The 19213-nt window shown below is 42.4% G+C and overlaps 1 long non-coding RNA gene across 1 annotated transcript in view; it reads right to left on the bottom strand.

Moving 5' to 3' along the window:
* Nucleotides 1-413: 413 nt before the first annotated feature.
* Nucleotides 414-19213, bottom strand: part of LOC147060447 (uncharacterized) — a 46421-nt gene continuing 27621 nt past the window's right edge. The window contains exons 2-3 of the long non-coding RNA XR_015062867.1: nucleotides 5516-5723; nucleotides 414-1226 (exon numbers count right to left, since the gene is read on the bottom strand). This is a non-coding gene — a long non-coding RNA (uncharacterized LOC147060447). The remainder of the gene's footprint in view (nucleotides 1227-5515; nucleotides 5724-19213) is intronic.

Here is a 19213-nt window from a genome sequence, read left to right on the forward strand (position 1 = left end):
CTACCAACAAACTTGTAACAGTAACCCCTTACTCATAACCCTACAACCCTGAACCCTTCTAACCCTATCCCCCGACCTCTATCCCCTAACCCAAACCTAACACCAACCCCTAACCCTACCAACAAACCTGTAACCCTAACCCATAACCCAACAACACTGAACACCTGACCCTTACCGTAATACCAACGTCTAACACTAACCCTAAGCATTAACCCTTACCTAAATTCTAACCCTAACCCGTAACCCCAACCCCCCCTGACACTAACCCTGAGCCTTTCTTTAACCCTTACCTTGACTCTGACCACTAACACTACCCCTGACCCTTAACCCTAAGCCTTTCCTTAAACCTTACCTTGACCCCAACCTTTAACACTACCCCTGACCCCGTAGCCCCCTAACCCTAAACCCTTTTTTTGGAACTGCTGCAGAAGCTATATGTATTTCTCTTTTGGGTATTTCTTACCCCTGTTGTGGCCATGCTCTGGTTTTACTTTAAAAACATTTCAGCCTGTCTTATCATGTTCATTCATGTATTCATTCGGTATTTCTGTTGTTCGAGTCTTTGTTCCGTTAGGGCTCTGTGTTGTCCGTTTCAAATTTCATATCGGCTTTAATCATAAGGACACAAGCTGGTTCAATTCAAGTTCTGGACCCAACATTTCCAGGTCCTCCTTTTTCAATAAATCTCTGGGAATGGTTCTATTGCTGCAGTTGGTATTTTTTTTTTAGTTTGCCTCAATTGACTTTTGTGTATGTGTTTATATTTTAGAATGTGTTTGTTACCATAGCGATATGTGTCACTTCCCGGCATCGTAGCGTCCCCTCGGCCTTCTGCTGCCTTTTAAAGTCGTCCAGCTCTTAATGTGTCCCTGAGTGTCTTCAAGTCTTCAACCCTGCGGAGCCTTTTTCTCTTCCCCTCCTTTCTTCTTCTTCTTTGGTGCTTTTATCTAAGCCAAATCCAAGATGTCAGCCTGCGGGGAAGCCGAGTGTCTCGCAGCCTCAGAAGAAGCTGCCGCCGCTGCCGCTCGTCTTTGGGGCCCACGTTCACTCCCTCAATTCTTTTTTCTTTCTTTTTTTTTGTTATTTTCCCATCCTGATGTGGGGCACTGTAATTGAGCGGCGGCAGGCCCGATGAAGTGAGGGGGAGGGGCAGCGTGGGGGCGAGAGGGTGGGCGGCGTGCGCCGGAAAGTGATGTTCCTCGATGTGCACGACAGCAGTGGGAGGGCTGTGATGAAAAAGTAATGATGCTAGTTACATTCTATTAGAGGAAATGTGAAGTCCCCCCCAATGCTCGCCCCCCTCCCTCAATATCAGCATCAACCAAAGGAATTCTGGGACATCGCACACACGCATTTACACGTTATTTTTTTCACACTAACTCCTTCCGTGTTAATTTTGCTGCTTTCATGTATTTTTAATGTCATATTTCACACAATTACAACTTTTTATTTTGTGTTTATGCGCATGCTGAATGCACAAGTGTAATCAGACCCTCATTGGAAAATTACATTAATGAACTGGCAGCCTTTAATATTCATTACTTCAGCTATAATATTTCTCATTTTGTGATTCTATATTCATGACTTCATTCTTTAATATTTGGCGTGTACCGGCCCTGCGGCGCCACCTGGATGCAGCGTGAGTATTGAGCCAGACTACATTACATTAAGGTTTCGGTCTTCAACTTTACAATTGCTTTAAAAGATCATTTTCATTATTTCATTCTTGAATTGGTTCTGGATGTGATTCTCTGGTGCTTTTTTTCCCAAATCATTTGTGACCATATTTGATTTTGTCTTGATTTATTCATTCGCAGATGTGCTTGGTCGCACGAAGAAGAGGCGGAGGACGAGACAGTCTAGCACGGAGCCTTAAAGCAACATCATTTAGCGCATGGCTGCACTGCTGCACTAAGACACCCCCTTCTCGCTGTCATCCACCCTGCGCGAGGACCCCTCCGGCACAACTTTAGCCCCCACTAGCCCGACTTGTGTAAAGAGATCACAAACTCTCACATGAAGACAATGAGCTGTCCGCAACATTGGACAGACCAGACATTTGTCTTACAATAAGTGAAATCTGCAATACAGTATGTCGTAGGTATTTGGCAAGTTTTTTTGGCATTTATAACAATTAATAAAAAAAAAAAGAGAATCCAAACACATAGAAGTATAGAATATATTAATCCAAATTTACCATCTGACAACAGAAATCTATAATCACACCCAAGATATACATTAATAAATAAACTTACAGCCATGGCTTTTCTGTAAAAGGAAGTAAATACATGGGGGGGTTGACATTCATTAATATTTAGCAAAAAACGACTTCCCGTTTTTGTTCTTTCAAAATGTTGTGTCAAACAATAGTGTGTCATCATCTAGTGGTTGAAAGTGGAATTACACCCAAAATAAACTGAAAAGGGGGGGTTACTGCACAGCTTTTTTTTAACTAGACTATAGATTCTAACAATTTGATTCGATTCGACCATGACTGCATCCTGGCTTTGTTTTGAATGTGGTTCTTGACAGAGTCCTTCGGTGGTGTTTGTTTTGGTTCCTGACCAAGTTTTTACGTTTTACAGTGTCATTTTTTGACTTGGTTCTTGACTTGTTTCTGAATGAGCAGAGTTCATTATCTCTAGTTTCAAAACATTCCTGGCATCAGTTCTGTGTAAAAGAGGCGTATCAGACAAACAATAGAATCACATTCCCATTTTCTGTGCTAAATTTGCACATCATCGGCTCGCTTCGGAGTCACACCACGGCCTCGTTACCACAGCAGCCTCGGTGTCACCCGACCGACCGACCGCCCGTCGTCAAATCCCGTCTTGTTAGCTGCTGGTCTTGATCACAATCTAATTGCCGGCAGGGAACGTGGATCCCAGTTTGTACCCCAACAATGGCGGTGAGCAATTACGCCAGCGAGGCGGACAGATGATTGGAGTCCAAATGTTGTTACGGTTAGCGAGAGAAAATAAACAGTTAATGGGGTAATTACAAGTCGGCAGGCGAGTCGCCGGCACATGTGGCGCTCGGTCAACACAAAGGCGCCGGCTTGGTTTATGATGGTAAACAGAGTCGACTGCGGCATAATGCCACTTTTCAAAGCCCACTGATTGGCCGCCGGCGACCCCGCAAACGAGGAGGGCATGGCCACAAACGACACGATTGCCTGACGCAAAAGTTTTGGACGGAGGAGGAGTTGAGTTTGTCAAATATAGAGTGTAGGGAACTTGATAAAAGAGTGACAATGTAATTATTTGTTAGCAAAAAGTTTGTTTTGTTGACTTGTTTCTGAAAGTATTTCACTTTTGTGTGTTGGAGGAAGCATGTGAGTCAAAAACTGATTTTCACCCCATTAGGAACTCAAAAAATATGAGAAAATACTTTTCTTTTAAAACACCAACTGTGTGACGGACCTCCCAACATCACTACGTACATCGTTATCACACACGTCTTCAGTAAGTTTAGGAACCGGAGTTCGGGTATATCAAATATTGGATTGAAGACACATTTACGCCATCATTAAAATTTGGGCTAGATGTCAGCATTAGCAAGCCCGAAAGCAGGAGAAGGGTTTCGAAACAATGATAAGGCTTTAAAGTAGATTCCCGTAGCAAGTTTGGGGTTTTAAATTGGATTTTCAAAACAGGTGTCAAGTCCTGGTTAAGGTTTCAAGGTAGGGTTTTAATATAAGGGTAAAGCTTTCCGACAAGGGTTATGGTACGGTTTCAAGGCATGTTGCAGTACGTAGTGAGCAATAAGGTTTCAAAATAACATCAAGGCTTTTCAAGCTCGGATTAGGGTTTCAAGCCAGTTTTAGGGTTTGAAAACCGGGTTAGTTTCACCAGTACATGTCGTCATGTTTAAAAATGTGCCAGGCACATTTTCCTTGTCGCTGTCACAATGTTGCTGTGAACAAATACTGGTCACTTGTGCATATTAAAAAAAAAAAAGAACCCTGATAGAATATCTGCAGGGCTAATGAAAAGAATGCTGAATATGCCATAATTTATATTTACATGAGAAGTGGCGGCGGCGGGCGGGCGGGCGCGGCGCAGTATCTGGGCCAAAGAGGCCTTATCTGCCCGCTCGTTATCAGCGGCCGGATGCGTTCGTCATCATATCCGACTTGATAACTTCACGTTTCAGAGCTCCTTAGCTCGGTAGCTCATCGTATCAGCCCCTCCGCACGCAGATGGGACGGCTTTCATAATCACAATTCACGCATTCTTCAACTCAATGCAGGTCGGAAGCAGAGGCTGACTCAGCAGTTTTGCGTGCTTGCCACATTTCTCGTTGCAGGTCAGGCTTTTCCAGGCTCAGCCACGGCTCAGGCGGCCTTTAATCAACACACTTAGTAAACAATACACGTTTTCCTCTTCCCACCGTTTGGCCTCGGACCGCCTTTGAATGTTCGCCAGACCCCTACGTGGATATTTTTTTTCTTCGGATCGAAGCGATGTTCATGTGCCAAGTACTCTTCAGTAAATTGATCAGCTGCGTGTGATGGAGAGAAATGCTTGGCTGTAATTGAGTGACAGATACAGCTCAAGAGACTCAAATACAAGGAACACCCAAAAAAGCCAAAGCTTTGAAAACCATCAATAGATTGGAAGTCAGTTTTACTCAGCAATAGAATTTGGTAGACATGTTCATCATGAGTAAACCCACAAAAAACATCTGAAGAATCCAGACACAGGATTTTTGTTGGAAGTGGATAATTGAGGAAGTCCCTCAGCTGTCTTCCAGCTATAACCCAGTCTTGAAACCTTACTTTTAAACTCTAATTCTGTCTTGAAGCCCTCATTTGAAACTCTGGCATTTTTTTAAAACTTGACCACAAACTATAAATCCGAATTTTAACCCCTGACTTTCAACTAAAGTATATGTTGAAAGCATCACTCTCTCTAACCAGAGTTTGACCATCACTCCCAGGTTGATATCAATGCTCAAATAAAAACCATAATACATAAAAAGTGTTGCTGCACGGAAAGGAGAAAAAAAAAGATTACTGTACATTTCATTTTTAATTCCAACCGTCCTCCACCGGGAAATAACTTCTGTGGATGAGAAAAGAAGCTCTCAATATTGTGTTTGCTTGGCAGAGTCATTATTGTGGATATTACTACAGTGGGTGGGGATGGGGGGGGGGGGGGCATGGTGAGCTCGTCAGGGCGCCTTCGGCTGGACCTCGCTATTGGAAACAGAAAATGCCCTCAAGCCAAAAATATACACTGTGAGTCACGGAAGAACTTTAAACAACTTTCCACCCGACACAAAAATTGCCTTACTTCATGTTTGATATAAATTCCTCGTTAAGACAAGCGGTTTGGAAGATAAATGAATATTATGAGGATGATTATTGTGAAGCAGAGGTCATTTGTCGTACCTGGAATGACCTGTGAGTGGCAATGTGGTGCAGCCAGACTGCTGAGCAAAATACGAAGAAGAGAGTTTTCATCTTTTTCTTTTTCTTGTGGAAAAAGTGTCTTTTAAATCAAGGCCTTACGTTTGGGGTTCTGTGTGGGGTTCCCGCGTGTATTCAATATTGCTGGACAATCCTGACGTAAAGTGACGGGCGACGGTCCCCTCGGGTTCTCCAATAAAGCCGTTGGGACAGTCGGGCGGCGCACGGGTGGTTCGGCGTGTGATTGATGATGTCTGGGTTCAGACAGAGAGGCCATTCGTCAAGGCTGTGCTTCGGCGCTTTTCGGGTTCTGGTGACGAGAGATTAAGGATTATTTTTCCTGATGATTTGAGGATGTTTTTTTCATTTTCCTACCATCCAGATTGCATGTTTGATTAGCGTATGTTAATCCAGCTCTGCCGATACTTTATTTCCCCCCCAGCAAGTTTTACGACATGTATGCGGATGAATAAATTCCAAGGAGAACCTTCTCCAGGATGATTTAAGGTGCAAGTGGAGCTAGCAAACGCTCACTCAGCTTTTCCAGTTTTGATTTTGAACTTCCAACATCAATCAGAATGTCACTGGCTCACTCACATGGCGTCAAAAGTTTTTAAGGAGGACCAAAGCTCCTCAAATCCAAAAGGAATATATATTAAAAAAAAAAGAAAGCAAATGTAAAAATTATTTAAAAACAAAACTGAATTAATTTGTTTGGTTATATTATATATATCTATATTTATATATATTGTATTTACATATTTATTATTGTAATTATTTCTGATGGGTGATGTATTTTATTTATTTATTATATTATATATTCATAACTGCAATTTGTCAGCCAATCAGAGAAAAGCTCCCCAAGTAGCAAAAAGAAAGAAAGATTGAGAAAGATATTTTGGAAACTAATCAAGTTTTATTCTAATTTGAAGGTGTTTTTGGACCAGATTTTATGATATAGGGGATAATGCATATAAACCTAATCCAAAACAAATAAAAAATAACGGGCCATTTTTTGGACAATAAAAATATACATTTCTCCAGTATATATTTTTTACTTTTTAGAATTCCAAATAGACAATTTTGACTGGCTCTCATACTTGGTAATATTGCTAACTTCATGTTGCTTTTCTATTTTCTTGGTGTTATCGACAGTGTCGTACAGTATCTTTATTCATTTTGTCTGCTCATACCGGGAGGATGTAGAGTGATGTAGACAAAACGCTCATGCAGACATCCTCCCAATCAGTATTCCTCCCGTGTTCTTTTCCGACAGCGACGCGGTTCCGATCCAGTATTTCCCAGGGAAGATCAGAGCATGCAAAGTGACTGCAGGGCCTTTGGGGCCACAAGAGGATGCACTAAAAGGCCCGACCCGGTCTCGCTCTTCTTATTTAAGGCTGCCGCTTCGACCCTGACAGTTCATTTAATCATATTTATATTCACAGTGGAGGAACGTCTCAGGGTTAAGCTCCGCAAAAGCGCCGCAGTCAGTACTTTTTATCTCGTCGCACACATACACAAAAAGCTGACCTTCCTCTATGAATTTCCAACCAGGAGGGGAAGATGGAAAAGTTGCCGCTATTGACTGAATACTCCGGGCCGCTCTTGTATTCATTTAGCCTCACTAACAACCTGCGCCTCCTGTATTCAATTGCCTCGGCAATCCGACCTGGAATGTACTCGGTGTGTTTCTACATTTGCTTTTGAATTCGACTGCCAGTCATTAGCACGCACACACAGATAGCGATTGAACACACACACACACACACACGAGAGTAAACAAGGCCTTGCGCGGAAAGGCAAACGCAGCAATATCGAGCGGGCGCTAGTGCATTTGCATTAGCCGCTATCTCCTCGCTCTAACCGGTCCCCGCAGTCTCATTTAATTGAGGGCCGCCGTAAATTTCTAGTGAGTCCTCCCCCCCCTTTCCATATTAAGCAAATTAAACAGTAAATTCCGTGGCTGCTGTTTGGGTAGGAAAGCAGCTCGAGCTGGCGCGATCGAGTGCCAAGCGAGCATGGCCGCCGTAAAGCTTTCGCGGCTAAACGGGTGTCACCGTTCAGACGCTCAAGTTTGAAAACCGTAAATCCCAAACCGGTTCGTTGAGATTACATTTAGAATCCTCCTTCCTTTCTCTTTCTTGGTGTTATGTTTTGAACACGGACGGTGGAACCTCAATTAAATAAACTTCATTTGTTACTCGGCTATTCCTGAGCCGAGGCAGTTTTTGCCATCAACTCTGTAATGATGGGCAGGGAGTTCATTATTGTGTCAGAAGAAACTTTGATTTCAAGCATTTAGAGTCTAAATTTTAGACAAATCTTTAATATTCAGCAGTAGAAAGCGCATTCGTGTCACCAAAACATGTGGTTACTGACCTAAAAGCAGAGAAAATGAGATTTTGTTTATGTTAAATGTTTGAGACGATTCTCTCCTCCAATGAGCCTGATTTAAATGGACTTTGACACCAATGTCAGAGACAGTGCTTCTGATGACAACATGTAGACTGTGAAACAAGAGGGAATGAAAATTTGAGAAATATAACAGGAGCAAGACAGAGTTCATGATGTGGCAATTGACATAAGACAATTTTAAAAGTAATATTTTTCAAAATGTGCATGAGACTATGTTAGGCGGATATGAAAGCAATACAAACAATATGATACCAATAAGGAACAATCAATCATCGCTGATGAGGATTTAGCACATTTTACAACCGTGGCGCCGCTCCCAGCACTTCCTTTCACTTGTGCGCCGCCCCCACAAAACGAGACGCTTCCATAAATCAAGCCGGCACTTCATTTAAAAACTAATAGAACCGCAGAACTGCTCCCTCCCTCCGTCCCCAGTGGTACTTCTAATCGAGCCGTTTTAAACTGCAGCCAAAGTGAAGGGGTTCTTTCTTCATGAACTTACCACCGCCGCCACAACGAGGTGGCGCTTTGAAGTACCTGTGTCGCTTTGTTACACCGCGAGCGCCGTTTTAACGAAATGTCAATGTCGTGACGCTTGCGCAAAACTCCAGAAAGACGCATTTCTCCATGGTATCTTTGCTCTATTACATTATCAAATGTTAAAATGAAAGGAAACATGATCAAATTGAATCAAAGCCAACAATATACATATTATAAATTTGTAAAATAAAATAAAAATATACATGACGTTAAAAAAATGAAATATAACAAGAGTTATACATAAAATTATTTTAAAAATTCATCATTTAAACATGAAATTAACAGAAAATATAAATTGAATTAAAATCAATTCAATTCCTTAAAAATCAAATGACTTTAAATCATTTAGAAAAATAATTAAATTAAAGCCAATTAAAAGATCAGATAAAAGATAAAAACTAAATTGAAAAAAATGAAAACAATACATTAAATCAGTTAAGTGACTAAATGAATTCAATAAAAGTCAATATGAATTAAACAAAACCAAATTTAATGAAATTAAACAATACAGCAAAAATAAATCATATCGAGTGACAAAAGCTGAGTGTCTCTTTTTGCAGGTCCCTTTTGCAAATAATTTTTTTTGTCACATTAGCAAGAACACTATTTTACTGTCATCTGACCTGGGCGAAGACACAAAGAAGGAGCCGAAATGTCTTGTCACTTCTTTTTAGTCCAAGAAATGTTTGCCTCATCCCCCTCACTGATTTGTGTTTGTTTCATGGTTGATAACAAACCACAGACACAGACAAAAATCAATCAAAATCCCTCTGCATCCATTTTGTGCTGGCAAGATGTCGTTTGCATGATTGACACATTTGACAAGTGGAGGAAAACAAGTGTGTCTTTGGAACGTGGCACAACAAACATAATCTCTAATCACTGTTTCATCACTTTTTCCAATTTACCACCGCATCGTTCGGCAATCAGACACTTTGAAAAAAAGGAATATTGTCTTGCTGTTGTCCCGATATTTGTCCCGAGACATTTTAGAAGGAGCACTGTTTTATTCAATGTATTACTTTTCATTGTGTTGCAAGCAGCACACCTGTGTGACTCTAACATTTCTTTTCTTTCAAAATCACTTTCGTCATCTGCCTCCACAGCAGGCAGCTAATCAAAGCTGCTTTCTTGATTCTTCTATATACGTACTATAATTTACAGTGAATAATGGGCAATTCTAAAAAACAGGTCCAAAATACAAGGGAAGTATTGTACGAGGGTTTAAGAAGTTGTTGTCACACATTGTTACATTCCCTGTTTTTAGAATATTGATATTGGCATCAAAAAAATAAAACGACTTCTACGGCTTGTTATATTTAGGGTCATCTTATATTCGGGAAATTACGGTACATCTGTTTCGGTGTACAAAAGATGCATCAGTTACTACAGTGGCCGTGATGTCACACTTGTGGATCACACTGATGGCTAATCCAAAAGCAGTTTCCTTCAAGATCTCCGAATGGATTAGGTGTCCAATTGTCACTTTGAATTGGTTGCATGTTGAGCAGGACAAGGGACTGGTCGCCAGGGAATGGGATAAAGAGACAAACAAGGAGCCCCACTCACAATCACACTTGTGGATAGGTCAACTTCAACTTGAAGCTAACAACCCTGACTCAATCCCAGAACCTCCAAACTGCGAGGCAGGCATGCTACACTATAATACACCGCGTTTGCGGTCCAGGTACTGAATGATTTTCGCTACAGTGTGTGTACGTGTGTGTGTGTGTGTGTGTCTGGCGGCATACGCACACAATGTGTGTGTGTGTGTCACATTCAGTTGCTATTTGGTGAACTGGTTGAAAACAAGCTGCTAGAGATTAGTAGACTGTATCTTCACACCCAAGGGTTTATGTCACACACAGACACACACACGGGCACACACACACGTAGCGGAGAATAAAAGCCGCCCTTCATGTGCTGTCAGGGCGGCTTAGGAAGCTTCATCATGATTCAGACATCAGTCAACACGCAGCAGTGCAAGATTAAGGTGGCTTTATTTGGACCACAAGACAAGACAGCTGCACTTCCTCTTCGCTCACACTCACACACACGGACGCACTATTAAAAAAAAATGCTGTTTGCACAGTTCATATGACAGTTGTCCCAGCATATCACAAACACGTATACACAGGGATGAGCGTGCACACACACACGCAAGGCCGAGAAAAGACGAATTGAATGTCGGGATTCGATGGATTGGTTTGTCTGGGCCTTGACACTCCGGCACCGTTTTTCTGCATCGTCTCACGTCTGCTGGCACGCACGCACGCACACGCACACGCACACGCACACGCACACACACACGCACACACACACACACACGCACACACACACACACACACACACACACACACACACACACACACACACACACACGGACGCACTATTAAAAAAAAATGCTGTTTGCACAGTTCATATGACAGTTGTCCCAGCATATCACAAACACGTATACACAGGGATGAGCGTGCACACACACACGCAAGGCCGAGAAAAGACCAATTGAATGTCGGGATTCGATGGATTGGTTTGTCTGGGCCTTGACACTCCGGCACCGTTTTTCTGCATCGTCTCACGTCTGCTGGCACGCACGCACGCACACGCACACGCACACGCACACACACACACACACACACACACACACACACACACACACACACACACACACACACACACACACACACACACACACACACACAGTTGCTAATGCAGTAAAGGTGTTCCTGCGACTGTTTCCAGCCCTCCGCTGTGGGACGTCCGCCTCCACACTCGTGCGGCGGGCGTGCAGCCGCACAGTCGTACGTTAGATTCCCCCGACCTCCCGCCGCAGGATCCTCCCGCCCGCTCACTCGCTCGGGGGTCTCGGCGGGCTTCATTAAAGCTGCGCTTAGTGCTTAAATGGCGTCCGCGGAGACTCTGGCCCATCCCGTGACGGCCGAGAATTTGACGGAGTCGCTGACTCGTGAGTAATGAAGAAGAACGAGAGCGGGAGGAGGAATTTCACTCCTCCGGCGGGAATTAGCCCTACATGTCATCACAGGATAAAGCTGCGGTGAAGCAGCATGTGGTTCGGGTTCCCCTCGTAGCGTGGCTTTCCAAGAACAGGTGCCATGCATGCAAATAAGGCAATTCAGTAAAGGCGTTTTGATTTAGCCACATGAAATTTAGTTGACATGCCTCTCATGAACAGACGTGCACAAAAAATGTTCTTTGCTCATAAGGATACACAAAGTCAGACATTTTAGCCTCATTCTGAGAAATCCTTTAACTCCTCAACATGAGACAAAGCCAAAGAAGGAAGAGCTCAAATTGCCCTCTGACCTCCCAGAGCGCCACTGCTTCATACATTTTTGTTGTTGTTGGAACGTTAGCCTGCATAGCTTAAAGGTATTTTTTTTTAAATGGCAGCAAGGAAGATGGCTTCAAAGGGTAAATGTACTTTCTGCCATCTAGTGGAAGAATATTGATTTTGTTCAACATGTCTGTCTCTGCACAGATCAATGAACAAACATTGCGTATCACCGTCTTTTTTTAACCAGGAAAAAGTTAAATATTTGTAGTCCAAGAAGGAAGTGTAAAAATGGGCCTCGACACACACACACACACACACACACACACACACACACACACACACACACACACACACACACACACACACACACACACACACACTCAGTCTATATTTTTACCATCTAAGTCTGCTTTTACAGGAAGTGTCTTTGACATGTTGTCGGAATAAAAATGTCCTCCAGGTGTGCGTGAGAATCACGACATGAAACAGCATTCCTTTCAGTTGCCTGCTGATGTTTGGACCTTTTCCGTATAAAAGGCAAGACGGGACGAGCAATGCGAGATTTCTAGACTTTTTGGGTTAAGTGAGCATTTCTTACAGCGTGCCGAGCGTAAAAAAAGTAACTTTCTCTGCTTGGATTCACGACAAGGCGACTTTGGAAAAAGAGTAAAATGTGTCCTTCTCCATGGTGAGCCGTCTTCAAAGTGTGTGTGTGTGTGTGGGGGGGGGGGGGGGGGGGGGCCGGGGGGCGATAAGTGCTGGGGATGTGTTAAATTTGAATACAATAACATAAAATAAAGCCGGTTGTCACGCTCAGACAGACCTTTCCTTTCTGTCCAAAGCTGCTCGACACAGTTACGGATTTACCAAATCCTCCCGAGACGAAACTAACTCTGTCGCTTCATTGTGTGAGAGGACGCCCCTCCCTGCGCTCCTTCCTCCTGTTGCAACCCCCCCCCCCCCACCACCACCACCAACTCAACTCTGCCAGTCATTCCTCTGCTCCTCTCTGGGTAGTCAGGTGGCAGTTTAAGCTTTTAAGCGTTTTGGGATTTGTTTCAATTTGATGTGGAAATGGGAGGAAAAAAGGTGAAAGAGTGAAGCTAAAGTAAAGCTGGATAGGCCCTCGCCATATGTTTACTAGAAAAGGCTCAAATTTCACAGTCGACCGACAACATCTGTCTTGACATTGAAAGATGCCTAGAAATGGACTAAATGAACCTAAAAATTGCTGCTTCAAACCAAAATGGCTGACTTCCAGGTGTGGCTTCTAGAGACTTTTTTTGTGGGTCTACTTTTGCAGACACCCAAATTTCATATCAAAATGATGTCTGGGCTTGGATTTTAAAATTGACAAAATTTTCTCAATCGACTGTGTAACAGTTCCTTCAAACTAAAATGACACACTTCCTGTTTGTTTTTGGCCAATATATTTGGAGACTTTTTTTTTTTTGCACGTTTGCTCGTAATAGAAAAAAAACGAGATAATGTTGAAGGATATTACAAGCTACCTTTTTTGTGGTTACATCTAACAAATGCAGATTTGTAGGTTTCATCAGGATAAACACAACCGTAAAAGTTTTTAATTCCGGTGAAAGCTTTAAAAACGGTGATTAATTTGGCTTCAGAGTAACAAAAAAGAAAGAAAGAAAACTATTTCACTACATGCTCAAGCCTTATAAAAAAGAATCCATTAAAGCCGTGTCTCTGGGGTCACCTGGTCTACTGAGCAGCATGGAATTGCAGCGAGAAGGTATCAAGAATGAAAAAAAACCAAAAAGCAAATCAGCTAGGAAATAATTCCTGACATTTTTTATGAAGTTTTTCCCTTTGATATGCTTGTAATATAATCTTAATTAGCAGTGTCTGCTTTGCACAAGTGATCTGTAACATTTATCTCCAAACGGGAGAAATAAAAGCTTAATAAGAGGAGGGGGAAAGAAACTTTAATGAGGAAGAAAAACTATTTCAAGCGAGAGTTGAAAAATGGAAAATATTCCCAGAAAGGGAATGATGATAACAATAAAAGGCAAATGGCGTGAAAACATCTGGTAAAAATGGCTACAGAGCTTCTGGGGGGAAACATTGTGCCCGTGTGCTTTAAATACACGCAAATCAAAAGTCGGCCGGCTAAAAACTGCTCGGGGAGCCGCTCGGTGTGAAAAAAAAAAAAAAAAAATGCCAGCGGGTTTGAGTCCATAAAAAGTCAATGATGGCAAACGTGGCTTGAAAAACGCAACCGCTCGGGAAATCTTCTCTAATGGAAAAGAAGCGGCGGAAAGACGCCAGCACGCAGCAGACATTTGAAGATGAAAAATAATAGCGAAAAATATACAACACTAATTCAAACAAATTAGTTTTAACTTGGAAATACGTATATAGCAGAAAGACTCTCGTCCATCAAACAAAACGAGTCGCTTCCTCAAGAATACTGACCAAAACTGTTGCAACAAAAGCAATCAAAGAAAAATATGTTCTGTTGAATTTTGGGAAATGAAGCCAGTTTCAGAATTAGAAGGAAATTTTTGAAATTTTATGTGAAAGATACATTCACAACTTTTTTTTTCTGGCAACTTGTAGTTTGCTAATATCATAAAAAATATGAATTTGCGTAGGATGTGCATAATTTCTTAAGTAATAATTATTTAAAATATGGCCTCCTGAAGCTTGTTTGATCTGGCAACATGGAAGTAACTTAACCTCAAAGGACTCAAGCTGGAAGGTCAATTTCTTATGAAATTGCCATTGTAGACTCAATCTAACCCAATTTATGTTGAAAAATTGTCCCAGCAGCCAGTTTGACATGGCAACCTCGCATTTGGTCGGCAAGTTTATCACAAAGAGAATGGGCGGACAATATTACCAGAGTTCTATTGCTGTTTGCTACTTATTGTCAATATTTGGCAATGCTTAGCAACAGCGATGAATACAAATAATAATACTAAGTACATCAGTGGCGCTGAAAGATGGTTAGTAATCAGAAGACTTAATCGAAATCAAGGTGAGGCACGAACTCACTTTGGCTCACGTAAGAGAGGAAACTGTCGACTTGTGGCAGGAAGCCGTTTGAATCACAGCCAAAAAAGCGAGAATGGCCGACAGGACTTGAGAGTCGGCGAAGCGGCGAGTAATTAAAGGTGCTTCTAATGGGAGAGTAGTCGTGGAAGGGGGGTGCGTTTGATGTAACACTTCCCGGCAGGACCGCCGTTCACGGGAGGGGCACTGAAATGACAGTTGGCGATGAATGCGTTTGTTCCGCCACTCGGATAAACACGCCGAGCGGTTGACAGCAGATCGGAAAGCTAAAAATACTCAGCGGATTAATTATGGCGGTGATAACCCCACCCGCCTTTCAGGGGGGGGGGGGGGTAAACATACTTTCATGCCACCTGCCTTTTGTTGCGCACACACACAAATACACTGAAGGACACAATCAAAACATAACGCTAGTTGGCTTTTTTTGTGGCTATGTTGATTGACATTTCTGGCAAAGTTGGGAAAGTTTGTAAGTCGAATCGGTTTTTGGGACTCGATTCTTTTTGTTTATATAGCCAGGCGCAGCTGAGCCTGAAATGGCCACGTCAAAACAAACTACCGTATTTTCCGGACTATAAATCGCTCTGGAGTATAAGTCGCACCAGCCATAAAATGCATAGGAAAGAAGAAAAAGACATAAGTCGCACTGGAGTATAAGTCGCATTTTTGGGCGAAATTTATTTGACAAAACCAAGAACAGACATGAATAGTCAACAGGTTGAACGGTATGGTAAGCTAACGTCACATGAACACATGAACAAGGAACTGAGAACGTACCTGATTTAACTAATTAAGAGTGAGAAATGATATGTGTTAATAATTTCACGCATAAATTGCTCCTGAGTAGAAGTTGCACCCCCTGCCAATCTATGAAAAAAACTGCGATTTATAGTATGGAAAATATGGTAACTACTCGAGTCTTTTTTTTGTGGGTCTACCTATAAATATAAAATATGCCTACCATGCCTTTTTTTTGGGGGGGGGGGGGGTGCTATGGCTGTTAAGGTTGATCCAGTTTTGCAGGACTCTCTACGGAACTACAAATTATATTTAGTTTCTTCTTTTCTTTGTTAAATTTGGTGAATTGGACAGGATACGACTTCTGACGCTATTTCAGAGTAGATTGTCAGAAGCGTCCAAGTTTCCCGTGGCTTCCCCTCCCAGGGAATCAAGAGGAGGGGGGGCGGAAGAAGCAGTGTGAAAGTGGAGTGATGGTAGAAGGCAAGTTTACAAAGCGTACCATCTGCAAAATTGTCAAGACGCGGCCAGGAAGCCGAGGCGGCGCAGGCCCTAATGGAAACTGATGAATAAAATGTTTATCTTTCATCTATTTCTCCATTTTGCTGCTAATATCTGCTCGCCGTCCCCTTTGCTTCTCCAGACACCGTCTGGAGTGCGGCAAAGAACATTTGGTAATTGAAGATCATTGTCTCTGCGAGGGCCTGCAGGATTGAGAAAGTCTCATCTCTCACTCTCTCCACGCACGCACGCACGCACGCACGCACGCACACAAACATACACACACACACACACACACACACACACACACACACACACACACACACACACACACACACACACACACACACACACATACACGCACGCACATAGCTACTTGGTTTTCTCTTTCTTGACTTCCTTCCTTCCTTCCTTCGTTCCTTTCTTCCCTATAGACTTTTTTTTGGTTAAATTGGATTTTCATTTGTGACGAAGCAGAAACAGTCTGGCCGATCTCGCTGCCTCCCTCGCATCAATTTTCTTTCTTCTTCTTCTTCTTCTTTTTGCTCTGTGGTGAAATATCCCCTCTGCCTCGGCCTCAGACAGCAGCTCCATTTTCCTCTTGATGGATATTGTGGAGGAGGAAGAAAAAGAATTAGAAGGAAAAAAAAAAATCATTCGTCCATCCATCCGGGAATGTTTGCTGCTGGCGTGAGAAGTTGAGAAGATGGTGAACAGACAGAGGATGTTCCTGTAGGTTGCTTTGACCTCTCTCTCACACACACACGCGCACGCACGCACACACGCACGCGCACACACACACACACACGCACGCACACACGCACGCACGCACGCACGCACGCACGCACAAACAAACATGAGAAAACCAACTTGTTTTCTCATCCAGCTGAACATTCTGCTTCTTAAAGTCAATAGATCTGGTCATTTAGCTTTATGCTTGGATTAGTGACGAACGCAAACGCCTCACAGTCTAAGTTCTTGGTTCAAGTAGTTTCCAAGGTTTGTAATTTCAAAAACATGTTATCATGTCATTGTATTCTCCCAAATGTTCACAAGTGTGAATAATTGTTTATATATACTGCTGCATGGCCCCTGGCATTGACTAGTTGCTCACTTCAAATGGGTTACCTATCCATACAAGTGTGTAAACAATAGCGTGTTTAGGATGTGCGGGTTGTACAATACCGCCGTCCCGCTCCGACCGCCGCTTAGCATTGATCTCACTATAAGACGATGGCAATAAAGCTGGCGCTTCAAGTGAGGTGTAATTAGCTACCCCCCCCCCCACTAATGAAGTGGTGTTATGCGAAAGGACACCGGGTAATCAATAACAGCCCAGACAGGCTCATTGCTCAACTAGCCTAGCGTGCCGATTCCTGCGAGATCGGCCGGGAGTGATTTTGAACACGCCACACTAACGAGTCCACTTTAGCGACTGACGGAATATGAAAGCAAAAAAATGGCATATTTGGATTAGCAGTCCACTGTAATAGTGGCTGATGTGCAGCTAATGTACACGTCTACATATATTGCCTGACATCTCTTGAAAACTTTTCATTGATGTTTCAAGGTTGTCGTTTTCGAAAGATATCATACCAGTGTGAGCTATGATATATTTGAAATATTTATTTATTTGACTTGCTTCGGCCACTAAAGGCTGAAGTGTAACCGCTTCGTTCTGCAGGCGCGTGCAAAACTGCTGATAAAACAAATCTGTCTTTTCTTTTTTTTTTTTCTTCTTCTTCTCTGCAGCCTCTCTTCTCTCGTCCAAATCAAGTCTGCCGGCGCTCGATAAGGATGCCGCCCCGCTCCTCTTATCAAACAGGAAGTCAACAACATGATACCAACGCTGGCTGTTTGATCAGGTTTCGTTCCCGCTAAACACTTTTGCTAAGGCTAATTAGCGGGCGACACTCTTCTGGAACCTGACACGCCTCCTTTGACATGAGAGCCAAATTCATTTGATTGACCTCTTGATACTACGCACCGCACAATGTACCTTAACACAGTTGCTCATTTTCCCAGCCAACATCCTCAGGATTGTCAATATCCAAATTATGGGATCCTTTAACTTTGTGTTCATAGCAGTCTGATAAATTGCAGTGTGTTTATTTCATTTATTACATCAGTGGCGCTCATAATGTTTTACACCAGGCACCACTCCAAAATAATACTTAGTTCTCCCACCCACAGCCATTATGACCAATATAAAAACACAGTAGCATAGAAGGCCCAAGTGTTCATCCAATTTTTTTTTTATTTTTTATTACTGTGTTTGATATTGTTCTTTAATATAAGTAAAACAAATCTGTAGGTTTTCGTGATGGAGGCGTGAAAGCAAAAGTTGACCAAATTTAAAAAAGACAGAAACATCAATGAAAGAAAGGAATCTATTTCTGCTCTCAAATGTCAAAACAGGTCAAATTAAATATAAAGAGGACGCAAGGGTTAACACACCATCACTTCCCTCGCCACTATCGCTTCAACCGTGGAATTCCCGCTGGCTTATCCTGGCACATTTCGCTAACGGCCCTTTTTTGGCGAAACGGTCTGTTAATTTCGAAGTCAGCACAAGTTTTAAACGAGCCCCCTTGACTTGTGCCGCCGTTGCTGGGCGGATTAAAATCAACATTTTAAGTGTCACAGACGCAGCGGACAGGAAAAGCCACCGGAAATGGCCCCTCTTTTTTTATGTATGCTGATGTAATGACTTGATTCAGTGTGCATACATTTGCATATATTTGCATACATCGGGACCGGGCCCTGCCTGACTGCATTCTGAAGGGTCATTTAAGGCAGGCAAGCATGCTTTTTAAGTTGAATTCAGATTTTGATTGGGATGTTTTTACATTGCATTAGCTCCAAGGATTTCTGATAGGATTTAGAAATAATAGAAATTTGGGCCTGTTGCAAAATGTATTGACGATTGAAAGTATCTGACAGGGCTTTAAAAGTAGGCATTTTGAAAGCAGCTTCCTTAAAAAAACTCATATTTTACAAGATAGTTGTGTGCAAGGCATAATAACATTCCCTGATAGTTTGCAGACCGTCAGTAGCAAAATGATAAAATGAAAATTCAGAGTCGTATGAGTAGTTGGCTTGGAATGTTTAGTCCATACACTTCTATTGGCCAGTTGTTAGATAACACATTAGATAAGAAGATAAAAATCAATACGGTCCTTGAAGACGTCCAGCAGAAAAATCCCATAAGACAACACGCGGTCATTTTATGAATTTTGACACCAACTTCTGAAAGCAACACACAAGGTATG

This window comes from Syngnathus leptorhynchus, chromosome 2 (assembly GCF_054491065.1).
Source record: "Syngnathus leptorhynchus isolate UIUO chromosome 2, UIUO_Slep, whole genome shotgun sequence".
NCBI classification, from domain to species: Eukaryota; Metazoa; Chordata; class Actinopteri; order Syngnathiformes; family Syngnathidae; genus Syngnathus; species Syngnathus leptorhynchus.